Source organism: Prinia subflava, chromosome Z (genome assembly GCF_021018805.1).
Source record: "Prinia subflava isolate CZ2003 ecotype Zambia chromosome Z, Cam_Psub_1.2, whole genome shotgun sequence".
In the NCBI taxonomy this organism is placed as follows: domain Eukaryota; kingdom Metazoa; phylum Chordata; class Aves; order Passeriformes; family Cisticolidae; genus Prinia; species Prinia subflava.
The window spans coordinates 23,724,547-23,741,184 of NC_086283.1; the positions used below are offsets into that span (position 1 = coordinate 23,724,547).

At 48.9% G+C, this 16,638-nt stretch overlaps 1 long non-coding RNA gene across 1 annotated transcript; it reads left to right on the top strand.

The window, feature by feature from the left end:
• Nucleotides 1–11,215: 11,215 nt before the first annotated feature.
• LOC134564360 (uncharacterized) lies at nt 11,216–16,302 on the top strand. The gene is made up of 3 exons (XR_010083532.1): nt 11,216–11,279; nt 12,889–12,953; nt 15,212–16,302. It is a non-coding gene; the product is annotated as an uncharacterized LOC134564360 (long non-coding RNA).
• Nucleotides 16,303–16,638: the final 336 nt, after the last annotated feature.

A 16,638-nucleotide genomic window follows, 5' to 3' on the forward strand; every position in this document is an offset into this window, starting at 1 on the left:
TCGAGGGATGTGGACTGTCCTCGCAGGCTGGGTCCTGACTTCAGGACCTGTTATCTCACCATCTCTCACTGGCCAAAGCATCTCGGGAGCTGCTTATGGAAAGCCAGGGCAATGAACGCTGCCTGCGACACCCGGACCTTCCCCCACTGGTCCCTGCGGGGATCCCTGCGGCTCTGGGATGGGGCAGAGAGTCTCACCCGCAAGGCAGAGCAGCCACGGGGGCCCACACCGCAGCAGCGCACACCAGCACACACCAGCGCACACCAGTGCAGCCAGAGCCCTCGTCCCCCCGGTTTCCCGGTGGGATTTTTGCACTCTTGTGCTCCCTCTGCTGGTTCTCAGCGCGGCGCCGTTCCCGCACCACTCCTCAGCTCTCCCGCACCATCCCCGCACTGCTCCCGCACAGATTCCACTGTGCGCGGCACTCCGAGCCCTGATGTTTCCCCCAGTGCTCCCCAGGACCAGCAGCACCCTAAGCGTGTCTCGGAGCCAGCCTGCAGCGAAGGAGAGGTCGCAGTGCCAGCCGGACAGACGGTGCTGCTGGGACTGCTCCAGGCAGGGCGTGCCAGCATCCAGACCGGATCCCCACGTCCCAAATAAAAACTTTAAAACATGCTCTCGGGAGTGATACTGCAAGACATGGCTATGAAGAAGATGGCAAAGACTGGACTGGGGCTGCAGCGATCACGGTGTTAAAGTTACAAAGAGGGGACACTGGATTTATGAGCCCAATTTTGTACACACACTGGGAAGCTTTTTGCACCAACACCTCCATAGCCTGCACTGTTGGTGTCACCACTGTCAGATGTGATGTGCCCCACTCTGACATTGCACAGGTACAGCTGCCCACCAACCTGCCACCAGCAGAGATGGAGGACACCAGCACAGAACAAAGCTGCAGCTCGGCACAGTGGCCTCCGGACACCGGACTGCTGAAGGGGACAAGAACATACGAAATTGGGCCAGGACATTATGCTGCAAGGTCTGGTTTGCAGGCTGTGCTCCAGGACTGCATGGGGTTCTCCTGCGCTCTCTGTCTCAGCATAACTCGCCAGCTTTATTAGAACGCTGGTTGTTGTTTTAAGGCTGCTTTCTAGTGGTTATTGCCAACAAGGGACAGAGGTGGGGGAGCTACTCTCTGCACAGAGCAAATGGCAGCTGCCAAGACACCTTCTCCAAGGCCCCATAATAACTCGGTTATGGCTCACACTGCAGCTCAGGCTCAGGCTGCCTTGTCTCAGCCAGACACCTCAGAGAGTGACCCAGCACGGGAGGCTGCTGCACAGCCAGCCCTCCCAGGTCCAAGGGCTGTGTCCCCATCCCCATCCCTGTCCATGCAGTGATGTCCAGCTGCCCCACTCACTGCCATGATGTGGTCACATTCGTGATTTTCTTGGGACTCAGACAGGAGTTACTGCTTAGCAAAGGAGGAAATACCTGCCTCAAGCAAGCTAAAACTTACTGTGCCCCAGAAGCAGCACAGCATGAAAGGGAGCTCCTAAAAAAGAGGGAAGGAAGAGGATGTAAATTGAACAAAAAGAATGCTGTTATCCTTCTCACACAGCTTTTTTCTCCTGCCCGGTGCTGCCACTGCATTCTGGAAGCCACAGTGATCCACAGTGCATCACTAACTGAGGAGGCTGTGCTGGGCACATGCTTTACCCTGGCCTCCGTCACCACCACCCAAAATCCAGGCAACTTGATGCAGTGTCCAAGTCCAGCTTTCTCTGCAGGAAACAGGCAGCCCAGCAGCTCCCAACAGTGCGTGTTGCTGTTCAGGGGGTGCAGACTTGGTATTTGAGAGCTTTTTTCCAGAGCAAACAATAAATCCTTAAAATACATGTGGGGTTCTCTGAAAGTCACAGAATTCAATGGCTGAGCCCTGCAACAAAGACTCTTCCTGAGCATGGTGGCTCTCTGCCCACCGCCATCCCGGGGGGACGGCAGAAGCAGCAGAGAGGAGGTGAGTGCTGGCTCCAGTGTGTAAACTGTGACTGCTGGGAGAAAACAAAACCTGTACAGAAGCTTCAGTAGTCTCAGTGCCTTTCAGTGATGCAGTTTGTTTCCAGGGGTGACCAGCACCATGCTGCTTTTCCTCAGCCCCAAGGCACGTCTCTGCCCATGGGGCACTCTGTTGAAGCCCTTTTAGGGGGAGCTGCTGGTGCTTCTGCCAACACCAGCTGCAAGTGTTGGATGATGCCCCACAGATATTTCTCCTTGTGCAGAGCTCACAGTTGCTTTCTGCACAGGGCTACTCCCATCTAAGCACCACCTCACACCCCAAGTCCTGCTCTGCACTGGCACTACTGGCAGGGAACAGCCACTCATCAGTGCAAGCACCCACCGTGACACCGAGCAGTGCTGCTAAAAGGAACCAGCTGCTTCTGCATTTTGCAGGTTGGTCCTTGCTTGAGAGGAGGTGAAACTCCACATCTGACTGGCCACTGTAGAACCATAGAGGACCAGACAGGCACAACTGGTGTTCTACAGCATGGGGCATTCTCCAACTGAAGCATCATCATTGACTCTTTCACTTTGTACAGACCTTTACGTAAAATACTTTCCATAGAAAAATCCCTCATCTTTCAAAACGGATTCCTCTTCTTCCTGGGAGCATTTTTCTGGGTGTAAACAAACAGTTAAACACATGTAGCTGTCTCCCACGTTAATTCTCCTTGGTATCATGCACAGCTGATATCCTTTCAGTGCATGAAACCGCAAAGGCAAAGTAAGTGAAAGCATAGAAGAATCTGGGCTCAGATGGTGAAACCCTCTCAAGCAGAGGCTGCTAAAATGAAAGAGTATAAGTTTTCCTATGGTTGAGGATAGCCCTGTTATCTCTCAGGGAGGCAGCAAACTTTCCTCTCTGAGGAACAGATAAGTAGGTAACACCAAACGAGGCAGTCTGGCACAAATGTGCTCAGGGAGAAACTCTACAATATATTGCCACATACTGAGAGACATACATAAGCTCCATTACTCTTGTTAATTGTGCAGCAAAATTATTTTTCCAAATCTTCCCCAAACCAGATGTGGAAATATTTAGCTACCTCTGCACTCCTCCAGGCTCAAGACTGAACTAAGTGTTTTGAAGCAGATGGGAGGCAGAGGGAGTTGGAAACCATGACTGGTTTCAGTGAAACTCACGGATTTCCCAATTCATGGTATCATTTACTGACATCATGAAACTAATTTAGGCTTTTCTTCTGTCTCTTTACAGTTAGGTATTTTCACCAAGAGGATGAAATTTCTCTTTCTTGCAAACAAAATTGGATTTCTTTCCTGCAAGGAGTATGGAAATGCAGATTTTTTTTTCCCAGAAGCAAAATCAAGATTTTTTTCTTTTTTTTTTTTTTTAATTAGAACACTTTGTTAGATGTAGTCAGTGCAAAATACTAAACTAAAAGGCAGCAACTTCACTAGCCTGTCTCATCACCAACTCTCCTAAATCACAAATCAGACTGTAAAACAAAAGGGAGATCAACTTGCTTTCCTCCTTGGCTTCCTCCTGTGGGTTACTCAGCCCTTCTCTGCTGGGTTTCCATGTCTCATGCCCCCTTGGTGTGCTCCCATGAAGCTGGGACACTTAGGACCACACAAGGCACGTTTGCCAGGGTGATGGGTTTCCTGGGAAGGTCTGAGCTGATCCTGGAAACTGATGACTGCCATGCAGCTGTGACTCTCCTTACCCCTCTCCTGGGCTGCAGTCAGAACACAGCATCAGGAGCTACCCCACAAGACACTCTCCATGCCCCCTCCATTAAAAGACACTAATTATTTTTTGCAGTTTTCAGCATCCATTTAAATAAATAATGTTGGGCAAACATAATTGCACACACTTTTCAAGGTGTCTAGTTCTCAGGACAGATGGGGTTTCTGCCATGCACAGAAATGTTTGAATATAGATGCACATTTCTGCAGGGAGCTCTGCTCTGTCCTTTCACACCTGGTCGAGTTCCTCCCAGCAGGGCAGGCTTTGGGGCTGGCATGGGGCCTGATCCTGCACCCCATCCTGAGGGCAGCCTGGAGGCACTGCCCACTCACTGCCTGCACATCCTCTCCTGTTCCCCATGAGAGCTTTATCACACCCACTAGACTTGACATTTCATGAAGGAGAAAAATGAATGAAAGACAAGCAGAGAGAAGCACTAATTTAGGAAGAGTACTAATTAGACGTATTCTGGGTGGTCTCATTTTGGCATTCTGCCTTTTGGGCTAAACTGGTTTTGCTGCTGCTTCCCTTTCTCACACTTTTTCTCCTCTCTCACCTTTCCCAGCACCTACAGCCATCCCTGCAGGGGATTTCTGTGGTGTTGGGCCCTGGTGTCTGGGTGTCAAAAGGCACTGCTGGCTGCCCCTTGATTGGGTGCAGGGCAGGACTTTCCTTCATCTCCCCAGGCTGTAGCATCCTTCCCCAGCACACAGTGCTCGGGATACCCACACTGATGTCACACAAGCCAGGGCGGGTCACAGGTACAGACACACCAAAGCATGGGAAGCCCCAGGGATGATTGCAGTTTTCAAGTGACAATGTCCAGTGATGATGTGAAACACACAGACACACACACATATGTATAAAAATACTACTTCTTTCTCTACAAATAATGCTACAGTTTGCATTTTCAATGGCAAGCATAAAGCTCGTAACATATTTCACTGGACTTGGGCCAAATATGGCAGCTAAGTGCCTGGTATTTCATCCCAAAAGACATAATTGTATGTGAATTTGCAAAGCAGTGTGTGGTGCCGTCACTTTCCATGCAGGCCTCCTTCTCACACAACATCTCTGCACCCAGGACAGTATGAGAAATACAATTTGAAGCCTGTCTTGATGTTGCTTTTGCACTTTGAGTTGCTAAATTAATTCCTGGTGCAAGCTTGCAGTTTTAACACAGAAAGTCAGATCCTGCATGGCTTTAAATTCCAGAAATTTGGAATTCATCCCCAAAATCTCCATACTAGTTGGAGGCACCATGAGATAAAAAGCATTTAAAAGAAAGGAAGATGTGAACAAAGTGCCTCCCTGTGAGCTCTGCCAGCACTGATGATGGTAGGGTATGAGCAACAAGTTTTCATCCTGCTCTGCTCCTCAGAGTGAAAAACACTCTGTTGTACAACAGGTGCAACTCAAGGTAATTGAGTAATTTAAAAAAACCTGAGTGATTTAGGGCAAAAAGCTTGTGTAAAGGTATATTGTGCCCTGGCCATATAGAAACTTAATTAATGTATATCCACAAGAGCAATGCTTGTCTTCCTGTTAAAACTCTGCTAATAGGATGACTGGAGCACAGCCAACCTGCCCACCCAGTGCCATGATTTCCTTCCTGGCCTGGAACACAGCACAACCAGCTGGAAGCAGCACAAAATGGTTATACCAGCTCAAAAACGCTTCATTAGAAAGCAGCATTTATCTTCAGGAAAAATGACAGTTTCCAAGTCATCAACAAAACCCAGGATTTTCAAAAGCAATCAAAATCTCTGTGGGAGCTAGGTCCCTCAAAAACCCTCTGAGATAAACTTTCCTTAGGCAGTGGTCCAAGAGCCACCAAAGCAAGTGGTCTTGGGCTGGAGAGCCACAGTGCTTCATGACACTTCCCCAAGCCTTTCCATTTCATCCCATCCCAGGGTGGGAAACCAGGGAAATGCCAGTAGTCAGAAAGCTTGGGACTGGTGTGCTGGGCTCTCTCCAGCATTCGGACTCTTGTTCCTATCCTGAATGAGCCCAGCCCATCTCTCTGAAATGCATGGCTACACTGCTTGGGTTTTCTTTGGACTATTCTAGGAGCTAGCCTTTAGGAGTTAATACATCTTCCAGGTAAAAATCCAGGAGGCAGATTGTTCTTCCTAGGAGGAGAGCCAAGGGCATCTAAAGACAACCACTAACCTACCATTTCAGACTCTGCATGTCTAAGGGGCTCCTCCTGGGGCTAGTGCCTTGGGTTTTACAAAATGGCTCTTGGACAGTATAATTTAATGTATCATAAGGCAGAGGTCCATAGGATGGTCACAGAGCATAATACATCAATGTTCAGATGGAAATATCAGTTTTCCTACAGTATCAGCATAACAGTAATTTTTGCAACTGTCTGATGTTGGGACTGGTTTGTATTGCAAATGTCCTTGTCTAATCTACAGCTCTGTATTAAATAACACATTATCCTATCATGACATTTGGCTTTGCCAAGAGAGCACAATATTTATATGTACATGCTCACAGCACTGCATTTCTGACAGAATACCGTATCAACGACAGATTGCAGGTTTGGTAACACAAATCAGAAAAAGTCTTAAGCATGCTGGCTTTGGGGAAGTCAGAGGAGCTTGTTTAGAGAACACTCTAAGGAACAGACAAAATTATTGTGTGCCGATAAATATTGATCTTCAAAATTGTAAACACTTTTGCATGCAGAAGCTGGAGAGCTGCTGTAACAGATAATTTCTCAATGCTATTTCAAATCAAAATGCAAAAATTGCTTTCAAGATGTGAGCAGCTCTTCACTCATAAGTTGAGACATCTTCTGCTAATGGCATTTGCTCAAGGACAGAGTCAGCAGACATCTCCACAGCCAAAGGGCTGGTGGTCATCTCACACAGACAACACTTCTGTCAGAGAGAAAAAAGTGGGAAGTGCTTCAGCCCTTTCTGGAGTGACCTTGATTTGCAACTTCCCTCTCACCCCTTTGAGCTCTGCTTTTTGCATCCTGCCTTTGTCACCTCTCAGACTCCATGGGAAAACCTGGGCCATGATTTTGGGATGTGATCCTGCAGCAGCATCTTCTCCCCTGCCCTCCTTTCCGTGCTTGCTGTAGTTGATGCATCCATGGGGAGAGCTCACAAAAGGGCCAGAAATATACACGGAAATGGGTCTGAGCTGACCCCAGGCTCTGAACAGCCGGGTCACAGCAGCAGTGCCAAAGGTTTGCCTGGGACAGGCTGGAGTATCTCACTCTTCCCCACCCTGAATTTAGTTAGAATGTTTTACAGGCAGTTTTGATCGAGATGTTGGCCGTGCTATCAACCCGCCCCCTCCCCTGCACATAATCAAAATATTTTGATAACCAAAAAATGTCAGGCAGTACAGCAAATTTTGCAGTAAATAAATACAGCAAATAACTGCAAAGGCGAGGAGGGGAAGGCTGGGGAGCTGGTGTCTCTGCTGGAGGTTTCCATCTCCAAACAACAGAAAGATCCTTTAAAATTAGTATTTCAATAAAAACCAGGTATTTTGTACAAAAATAAACCCCCCCTCACAAAAGAAAGGAGGCTGATGGTAGGAAATGTTGTGCTGCTGGTTCACACCTTGAGAGCAGAGCACAGGCCCCAACACAGCCGCCTGTGGGCCCGGCCGGCAAGGCCCGGCCGCTCCTCACGCCAGACAAGGAGTGAGGGCAAAGAGGCCCTTGGCAAGATCCTCGACACACACCAGATACGTGTGACAAATTGCAATGACAAGGCTGCGCTGGCAGGCTGGATGGCGGGCAGTGAGATCCCTGTCCAGACAGCGCTGTGCTCTAGGCACTCTTTGAGCCAAGGGAAGGCGCTGCCAGAAGAGATGCTGCCAAAAACCCATCGGGATGGCCGCCACACCCATTTTCCACACGGCAGAGTGGCTGAGGGGCTGCAAGCACTGAGAGTGCCCAGGAAGCCAAGGCTGGGACTGTCACACCACGTGCAGAGCTGGGGGAATTGCGGAACGCTAGGGCTGGTGCACAAGTGCAGATGAAGGAGACCTGGAAAGAAACCAAGCACCAACCTACTGTTTAGTCTGGTCGCAAGGGACTGAAAGGCTGGAGGAATGGTTAGTGCAGATGTCAGAGCTCAAGACGGGCAGTTTACTGTGTTGGAGGGGTAATGAAATAAATAAAAGACCTTGGTCCCCATTCTGCACACCGGGAACCTCATTCTGTTCATTGGGAAACACAAGGTGCTATGGTCATGTGTACTCACACCTGGTCATTTGTACTGTCCCAGGCACCATAGGCGGCCCACCTGCATTCCCTGTGCCCTACACAGCCCCTGCAGACACAGGGATCCCCTTTCCCATGCTAATTCCAGTGTTAGAATGCAGTTAGGGGCTGGACAGACACTCCTCCAGAAGCAGCACAATTTATTAGCCCAGTAGCAATGGAAAGTTTCCAGGCTGGGCAGGATGCTCCAGCAGCGAGGCGGGTGGGGACTGGGGGCTGCACAAGGCTCTTGCTGCAACAGGAAATCAAGGGCAGCATGGGCAGCACAGCTCTCAGACCCCAGAGGCTGCTTTTGAAGAGGTGTTTCTCTTTAGCTGTTTATCTAGTCCAATGTCACTTGTCCCACCAACAGCTCCCCTCAAAGGGCACATAACATCCAAGCTTTTTTCTTTATTCTCCTTGAACTTGTAGAAGCAGATATAAGCCCAGCATTTGGGCTGGTGCTGGGCAAAGAGAACTGGTCACCTCAAAGAGTTTCCCGCCTTTACCACCAGCCTGCAGCACAGAAGGAGTGGCCACAGCTCACCCCTGTGACGGAACAGAAGCATCTCATCTCAGATGTGTGGTGTGGGATGTTTATTTTTTTAGTCAATTCCATGGCTGCCACCTCCAGAAGGGCATCACATTCTGAGCATCTGACAAGCCCCAGCCTGGCTGGGTGCCTGTCTCCCAAGGCAAGGGAAAGCCAGGGGGCCTCAGAGCATCTCCACATTCCCTGGAGTGTGACGGTGATGCACTGAGAGCCAGGGGACAAACAGGACCCAGGCAGGGCCCCCACAGGTGTGCCTGTGGGAGGGCAAGAAGCAAACAGCTTGCTGGGGTATTTTGGGCTTTCTGCTTTCAGCCCCAGTGATCCGTGGGGCGCATCTCTGCTTGGTGGCAGCAACCGTACAGCATCCATCTGCAAAAACACCCCAGCAAATCAGAATCCCTCGCCCTCCCCCCGGTCTCTTTGAGCAGCATTCATTCCTTGCTCTTGCTGTAGATCCGGCATGCCGAGTCCTTTCTCCCCAAGAGTATTCTCCCTTTACAAAGCAAGATCATAAAGCAGTGACATAATCCAAGCTTGGCAAACACTTTTGCTGATGTTAAGCCAGTGCCTTTCGTGGTTCTCACTGCAGCTTTTGAGGCCATGATATACATGGTGCAACCAGCTGATTAAATGTGCAGGAGCCTCCCAAGATACCATTTCATCTGAAACGCTGACATTTATGTTTGACTTCCAATAAGTGTGGGGCTTTTTTTTTTTTTTTTTTTTTTTTTTTTTTTTTTTTTTTTAAATTAATTCTCACAAGGGTGGGAGTCAAATGCAGCTACACAATGAAGTTCTCCATAGAATAGGTATGATTCAACCAGATGACTTCTGGCCAGGCTTCCTAACCCATCTACCTTGCAGTGGAGCCTCAAAGCCAAATTAATTAGAGGCCACCCACAAGTAGATGTGATTCTGTGTAGGTGAATCTCTTTGCCCATTAATTCCCTATCACATCTCAACATTCATGCTAAGGGTGAGTGGGAGGGCTCTGGTGATAAATAAATGACTCGATTAGTTTCATTTTGGCACCAAGACTTAGCCAGCCAGTGAGGTCAAGTAGTAAACAATAGTAAGGTGGGAAAAAAGTTTAAAAAAAGCAGCAGCATATATGATGCCTCAATGAAGAGGTGTGATTGTTGGCAAAATGTGTCCCATTTGAGTTTATGGGATGTACAGAGTCTTTTTATTAGGGATATTTTTTGCTATTAGTGTAATAAAAAAGAACCAATTGTTTCTGCCATCTGAGAAAACTCTTGGTGGAACAGGCAGAAATCCAGGAATAATTAAGAAAATAATAGTGCACACCCAACAAGAAAAACATTATTTGTTTAAAGATGAAGTCCCTCTAGAATACTTGGTAGTGATTGCATTTCTTTCAAAAGAGGAGGAAAAACCCTTCTAAATGAAAAGCAGCAGCCATCAGCTCATCTCTAAGATCTCGAGTGGAAAAAAACGTGTGGCTGTAATCCCCCTCAGTGGTGAAGCTTTTCCGTTTTCCTCACCCTTATCAGCCCTTGCAAGCTGCAAAATAAAAGTGTTTTGCCCCTACATGTTTCCATCAGAGGATCAGAAGCACATCACAAAGCAGAATTAATTGAGCTTTGCTGCTCACCTGTGAGAACAGAGCAATTATTTAGCAACCGGTTTTTTGTTTTGTTTTGTTTTGTTTTTGTTTTTGTTTTGTTTTGTTTTGCTGTTTGGAGTGGAGGTAGAAATAAAAACTGCAGGAAGAAATTCAAACCCACCAGGCCAACAAGAGACTTGGCAGCTTTAACCACTTCCAATGATGAATGTGACAGACCTGGAAGTTTCTGACCACCAGGTCTTTTGGAAGGGAACGTTTTGCTTCAGCATCACTTTTCCCAGGCCTCAGCTTGCCAGGCTACCCACCGGCACCTATCACCATTCTCCCAAGTTCTGACTCTTCACATTTAAATGTCTCTGGAAAACCGTATCTCCAAACAGCCCATCCTCCCTGCGAGCATGTCGTGGTGCCATCGCACACCCAGGATGCGCACTGTGGCCTCTGAAATCCTGCTCCCATTGCTTCTGTAGGACTCCAGGCAGGCTGTAAGGCTGTGCCGGCTGGACGTGGGGAAGTCTGCAGGTCGGAAAATTAGTGTTTGTGGAGACTGAGAATTAGTGTTTGTGGAGAACTTAGTATCACAGTAATGGGGCAAAAGGAGAACGATTTTAAGTCTCACTCTGATGTCGTGTGAGTTCATGGACAGAGCACACACACTGCGTAACAAGACATCAACTTTCACCAAAGCAGGGCTGGAAAAAGCATCATTGCTTTTTCCATCTGGGTTACAAGAGGTCATAACCCCCCTACAGAAGAGGCAGCGGAACGAACCGGTTCGCACGAAGGGCGAAGCTGAGCATCCCCACCGCTCCCGTGCAGCTCTCGCGTTTTACACACATCTATTTACTTTTTCCCGAAATGAGGTTTTTTCTCCGCACGCGGCTTTCGGCAGCTGCGGGGGCGCGGCGGTCACGGCTCACGGCCCCGCTCCGGGGGCAGTGGAATCCCCGCCGGCGCTGCCCGGCGCACTCCGCGCCCCGCCGCAGGGCCGGGCCGGGCCGTGGCCGGGGTGCGCGGCCCCGGGCGCTCCCGCAGCCCTGCGCACCCCGCCCCGCGCCGCGCCCAGCCCGGCCCGGCCCGCCCCGGCGGGCGGTGCTGCGGCCGCCCCCGCTCCCAGCAGCCTTTGCAGCCGCCTACAATGAAATTTGCGAAGTTTTTTCGGTTTCGGCGCCATTTTCGAGTGGACTCGGAGGTGAGGAGGGAGGGCGGGCTGGGCGGCGGGGCCGGGGCGCGGCGGGGGGCGGCCGGCGCCCCCCGTGCCCTGTCCCGGCTGCGGGCGGCACCGCCCGGCCCGGCCCGGCCCCGCGGGGGACCCGCGGGACGGGGGCGATGGGGGGGCTCGGCGGGACCCCCTCCCGCCGCTGCCCCGTGGGCGGGGTCGCGCCGCTCCCCTCGGGGCACGGCCGGACACGGGACCGGCCGAAGCTTCGCGGGGGAGGCTTGGGGGGAGCGGGTGTAACAAAGAACTTGGAAAAAAAAAAAGCAACACCCCCCCCCAGGCTGTTAAAAAAACTTTTTTTTTTGGAGGGTGAGGAGCGCGGCGGCACCGACAGCCCCCCCGGGGGAGCCGCCCCGCTCCGCACAAAGGCGGCCCCGGGGCTCGGGGGGGCCGTGGCGCGGCGGGCGGTGACAGCGGCGGGGACCCGGCGGGCGGCGGGCGGGGCCCCCCGGGCCGCTGTGCGGGAGCGCCGCCCGGGGCCGGTTCCCACGTGGGTGCGGGGCGCCCCGAGGACCCCCCGCGTGCCTTTTCCTCACGGCTTCTTTTTTTTTTTTTTCTCCTACTGTTAATAATTTTTTAATATTTCTTTTCTTTTGAGCCGCGCCCGTCCCCCGCAGGTGGGGCTCGGGGTTGATTTTTTTTTTCTTCTTTTTTTTTTCTTCCCCATTTCCCTCTTTTTTTAAAGCGAACCCGGGGATCCGCGGGCTGCCGTCCCGGCGCGGAGTCTGCGCGCCCCCGCACGTAGAAAGTAGTTTTATACATTAAAAAAAAATTGCTGGTGTAACCAAATAGTAATTCGCCGAAATAATTTAAAATAATAAAGAAAATCCAACTGGCAGCCAGCTTTTGCTTTTTTTTCCCTTTTCCCCTCGCTGGTTGCTTGCTTTGTACAGGAAATTTGAATATCCTGGCAAGGGCCAGTTTCCCAGGGCAGCCTCGCAGCGCTCTGGGAGCTGCAGTGATGGAGCAACATGCACAGCGCCGGGACTTTCCCCTCTTGATTGAGCCTACATACAAAATTTTTCCCATGTGTGCATCAGGTATATAAAGACAATTTTTTTGCATTTGGAGAGCGAGTTTTCCAAGGTTAAATCATTATTTGCTACCTCCAAACCCCAGAAATCTTGCTCGTGTGTTGTATGCGTATTAAGCGTAGGTGAGAGACCATCTGCTAAGTTTCATCATCCTCTGTTTTGAAGCAATCCAAAGAACTCACCGTCAGCTGTGAAAGTCTGTATTTAGTTAATCGACTTTGGTGGGAAATGGAGTAAAACTGAGCTGCTAATGTAGTAAACGTTTATGAAATATAAGGGGGAAGCTTTAAGTAATGCTTCAGGCAAACTGACCCAAATCCGAAAAGTAAAAAAAAAAGTCACTGTGCTTGTTGTGTTTTGAATTATTATTCATCTGACTAAAAAAGAAGTCGTTTTTTGGGGTTTTTTTGAGGTTTTTTTTTTTTGTTCTTAACAAATAAACTTTATAGGAATCAGGCTTCCAGATCTGACCCTTGTTGTGTAGATCTGAATGAGATGACAATGTTGAAACTTGGAAGTAACAAAAAGCGTACTTTTCTTCTCCTCAGCAGTGTTGAGAAAAACTGTGGATCCTGGAATTTTTCTGTGGATTTTACTGGTTTTCTGGAGTGCTGTAAGTTGAAGTCTTGTCACACAGGCCTTTCCGAGCGCTGCCACTAGCTCCCCATCCCACTAACACCCCCTCCTTGGTAAACACAGCTGATCCTGCTGGTAACAGTGTCGGGCTCGAGTTTCACATGGGGTGAAGTTAACGAATTCATTTTTTGCGTTGTTTGAATCTGCCCTTTGTGGCTGCAGTTTGGTTTCGGGTGTTCGGCCCCACCTAAGAGCGCCTTGATGGCGTGCGGTTTAGCGCGGGGAAGGTGCGCCGCGCTGGAAAGAAAACGTGCTGGCGTTTATGCGAACTGCCTGCTGCCTCCCTGACCCTTTTATGGACAAATCAATGAGGAAAAAAAATTATTTTTGATAAAGCGTGTGAGGAACGACCTGCTTTTGCACGGCTTCAACAAGAGCAGGGAGGAAATGTATTTTCTGCGTTTATTTTGTGCCCCCGGAGTGGGTCCTGGCTAGGCAGAGCAGCGATTTTGGGTGATGAGGAGATGTGCTGTGGGTGCCGCGCAAATGAAAGTAACTCGGCTGTGCGCGGTTCCCACGTCCGACTGCTCCTGCTCCTTCACAGCCACTTCTCCTCCCGCAGCCCTCGCTCGCCTTGGGCAGCTCTGCGGGGCAATTCCTGCCGGGACGGCAGAGCTGGAGCCATGTGGTGGCTGTCGATCAAGCACCCGGTCTGATCCCAGCTGTTGGCCACATCTGTAAATATTCAGACGTGACTTTCGTTTAAACCTCATTGTTCAAAAGGAGGCAGCAGCGAAAGTGTTGGGATTTTTCAGAGCCAGGCAGATATGAGGTGTCCTGGTGGTGTTACTCACGCGTTTATTTTCGTTTTGTCACAGTAATTTTGCCTTGCTAATGAGTCCCTGGGACCTTCAGCTGTAACGAGATGATTTACTTCAGTCTTTTTGTAAAATAATAAATGCTCTTTTTTTTTTTTTTTTTCCCCAGTTGTTTCAAATGAGAACAATGACTTCAGGATTTGTTTGTGCGTGTCTCCTAGAAAACTGTTGGGGTAGCAGAGCTGAGGTTTTTAATCCTATTTTTCTATATATAGGAAATCTTAATATTTACTTGTCTTTGAGCTCACCTAGCCCTGAAGAGTGTAGGTCAGTAAAGGCTCTGCATGCAAATCTGTCCTGTCATGGGCTCCTGTATTTATTTCCTTTCCCATGGTGCTCCTTCTCACATTTTTTCCCTTCTCTTTTTTTCTTGTTAGTGTCATGAGAAGGGATGGGGTTGTATTTTAAGGGAATCCAGTATTTCAGAGGGAATTTGTTTTGGTTTTGTGTGTGTGTTTGGGATTGGAGCGGGGTGGGGGTGTTTTTCACTTAATTGCCCAATATACTTTGGCAAGCAGAAGTTGCATTGTTTCATGAATTGCATTAATGATTTTTTGCATGTTCAAATTCCCCAGTCATTTGGGGGATTTAATTAAACCTTTGTAGGTGGCTGGCTTACATAGATGACAGGTAGAAGTTTCTATTTCTAGGAAGAGCTGGTGCACACGCTGCAGGCGCGGAGCTCTTGGCAGCAGAAGGGCTGTTGCAGTGCTTTTTCATTGAGGCAGAGCTTTTTGGGAAGTTCTTCTAGTGTTTAGGGTTACCAGGATACAGGACACCCCTGTTCCTGGCCGTAGAGGGGAGCTGCCTGCAAGTTGAAGGTGCTCCTGGGATGCTCCCTCTACGTGACAGCGAGAGAGGGCACTTGTGGTGCCGCCACAAAAACATCGACTCCCAAATAGCCTCTCTGCATCTTGCCTCCTGTCCTAGGCCTGGTTTACCACCTAACCAGCATAACTGAAATGTTTCCTTTGCTTCTGGTCTGCCAGGACCAGTAGAGTTGCCTCTGCTTTAGAGGGGAAGGTGCTGGCCATGGTTGTGCTCAGTGGCTTTCCCACCTGCCTGGAGCTGCCCTTGGTTTTTCTGGCTCATCCCTCCTTGCTGTACCACACCTGGGCTATGATTTGGGGTTACCAGTGTGCCTTGGGTGCCACTGCCCAGAGTCATGCTGAGCCAGTGGTGCCAGTAGCCCCACCTGCAGGCATGGGGAGGACAGAGAGAGGAGGGATGTAGTTACTCTGCTGCATAGTCTCCCCTGTCTGCAGCTGAAAACTTGATTCATTTTTTTCTTTAGTTTTAGAAATACTTGCACCTGTCTTTGTGTACCTTCGAAGGGGACCAACAGCCCTGGTCCCCCCTCCTGGAGTTGCCCCTCTCTGCCAGCACCTCTCAAACCCTTTCTGTTGTTGCTTTGTAGCTCCCACTGAAGCAGTGATCTGATTGTGTGGAGCGGATGTGCCTGTGTTCAGAGGTGAGTTGGGAAGGTAAGCTTGTGTCCCACCTGCTCCAAAATACCTGCAGCATCTGTATCCCTCTGGGTGAATGCATGTCCCTCTGACATGCATATCCCTTGGGAACTGTAGGTAATACCTTGGAGATGTTCAGGTGAACTCAAATTACCCTGTTCAGCTGCAAATTTCTGATTTAAAGTTGAGTTTCCAAATCACAAACTAAGTTTGAAAGAAGCTGAAGTGGGAGATGGGTTATTTTGAACACGGAACTTTCTATTGCATAAACTATTGATTCTGTCATGTCATAAACGTGCATATTTTCTCAGATTCATATTTCATTGCCTATCCCAAATTTCCATTTGCCCAATACTTGGTGTGACTGTTGATTTTCCCTCCGTGCTAGAGGCTGGTGAAGGTGTATTGAACCCTTGCTTTGAAAAGTCATCCTTACTGAAGAGCGCTCTTTCCCTTGTTGTTGAACTAGGCAAAAGTCTGGTTTATATAAACATAAAAACATTAATTAAAATGTGAACCTCAGGCACCATCAAAATGGATTCTATAGCTGAATGTGTTTGCTGTTGCTTTTTTCTTTTGGATTCATTTGAAGAAATGAAAGAAGTAAGATTGCACAGGTACAGTCAAGTAAAGTTGTTACAGAAGTAATTAATGGTAATATTATGGGGGGTGGTTGATTTAGCTTGTACAGGCTTAACACTGGGTACGTGTTTGCTTTGCAGCAAGTAGCAGCTGCTCATTAGGGAGTTGGTCCTGGTGCTGTCAGTGTTGAGGACACTGAAGTGATGGAAATACACTGCTTTTTTGTTGGCAAATATTTGATTTCAAATTTGAAGTCACTTCGCAAGGGTCACAAGAGCTTTTGAAATTCCTATTTTTGAGTTTGCTAAAGAGACAGAGACTCGGTGGCATGTTGGGCACTAGGGGATGGCACAAGAATTCGAACCCAAGGTGGCATTTCTGACATTGTTCAGGTTTTCTTGTGATGCTGCTTTTTAAGAAAATGAATTGAAGGAAGTCACATAACTGGGGGTGGGGGGGTGCGGGGTGCGTGGGGAAGGTTGAAAGGAAATACAAAAAATATGAGTCTGTTTGCATGGCTCCTGCGCAGCCCCGGCAGGCTGGTGTGTAAGTGCCACTGGCAGCTGCTTTCTGCTCTGGTACAGGCAGGGAATATGATGAAGTTCCAGAGATCTTTAATTTCTGGTCATATAAGTTTTGTCCATTCACATGGTAGATAAGCATCATTTAATCTTTTAAAAATAACGGTTTTTTACATATTTCAATGGTCAAATTGAGCTGAATAAAAGTATTTTAAAGGAAAATTTAACAGGTTTCAACTGTTGGAATCTGGATTTATTTATCTGAAATATTAACA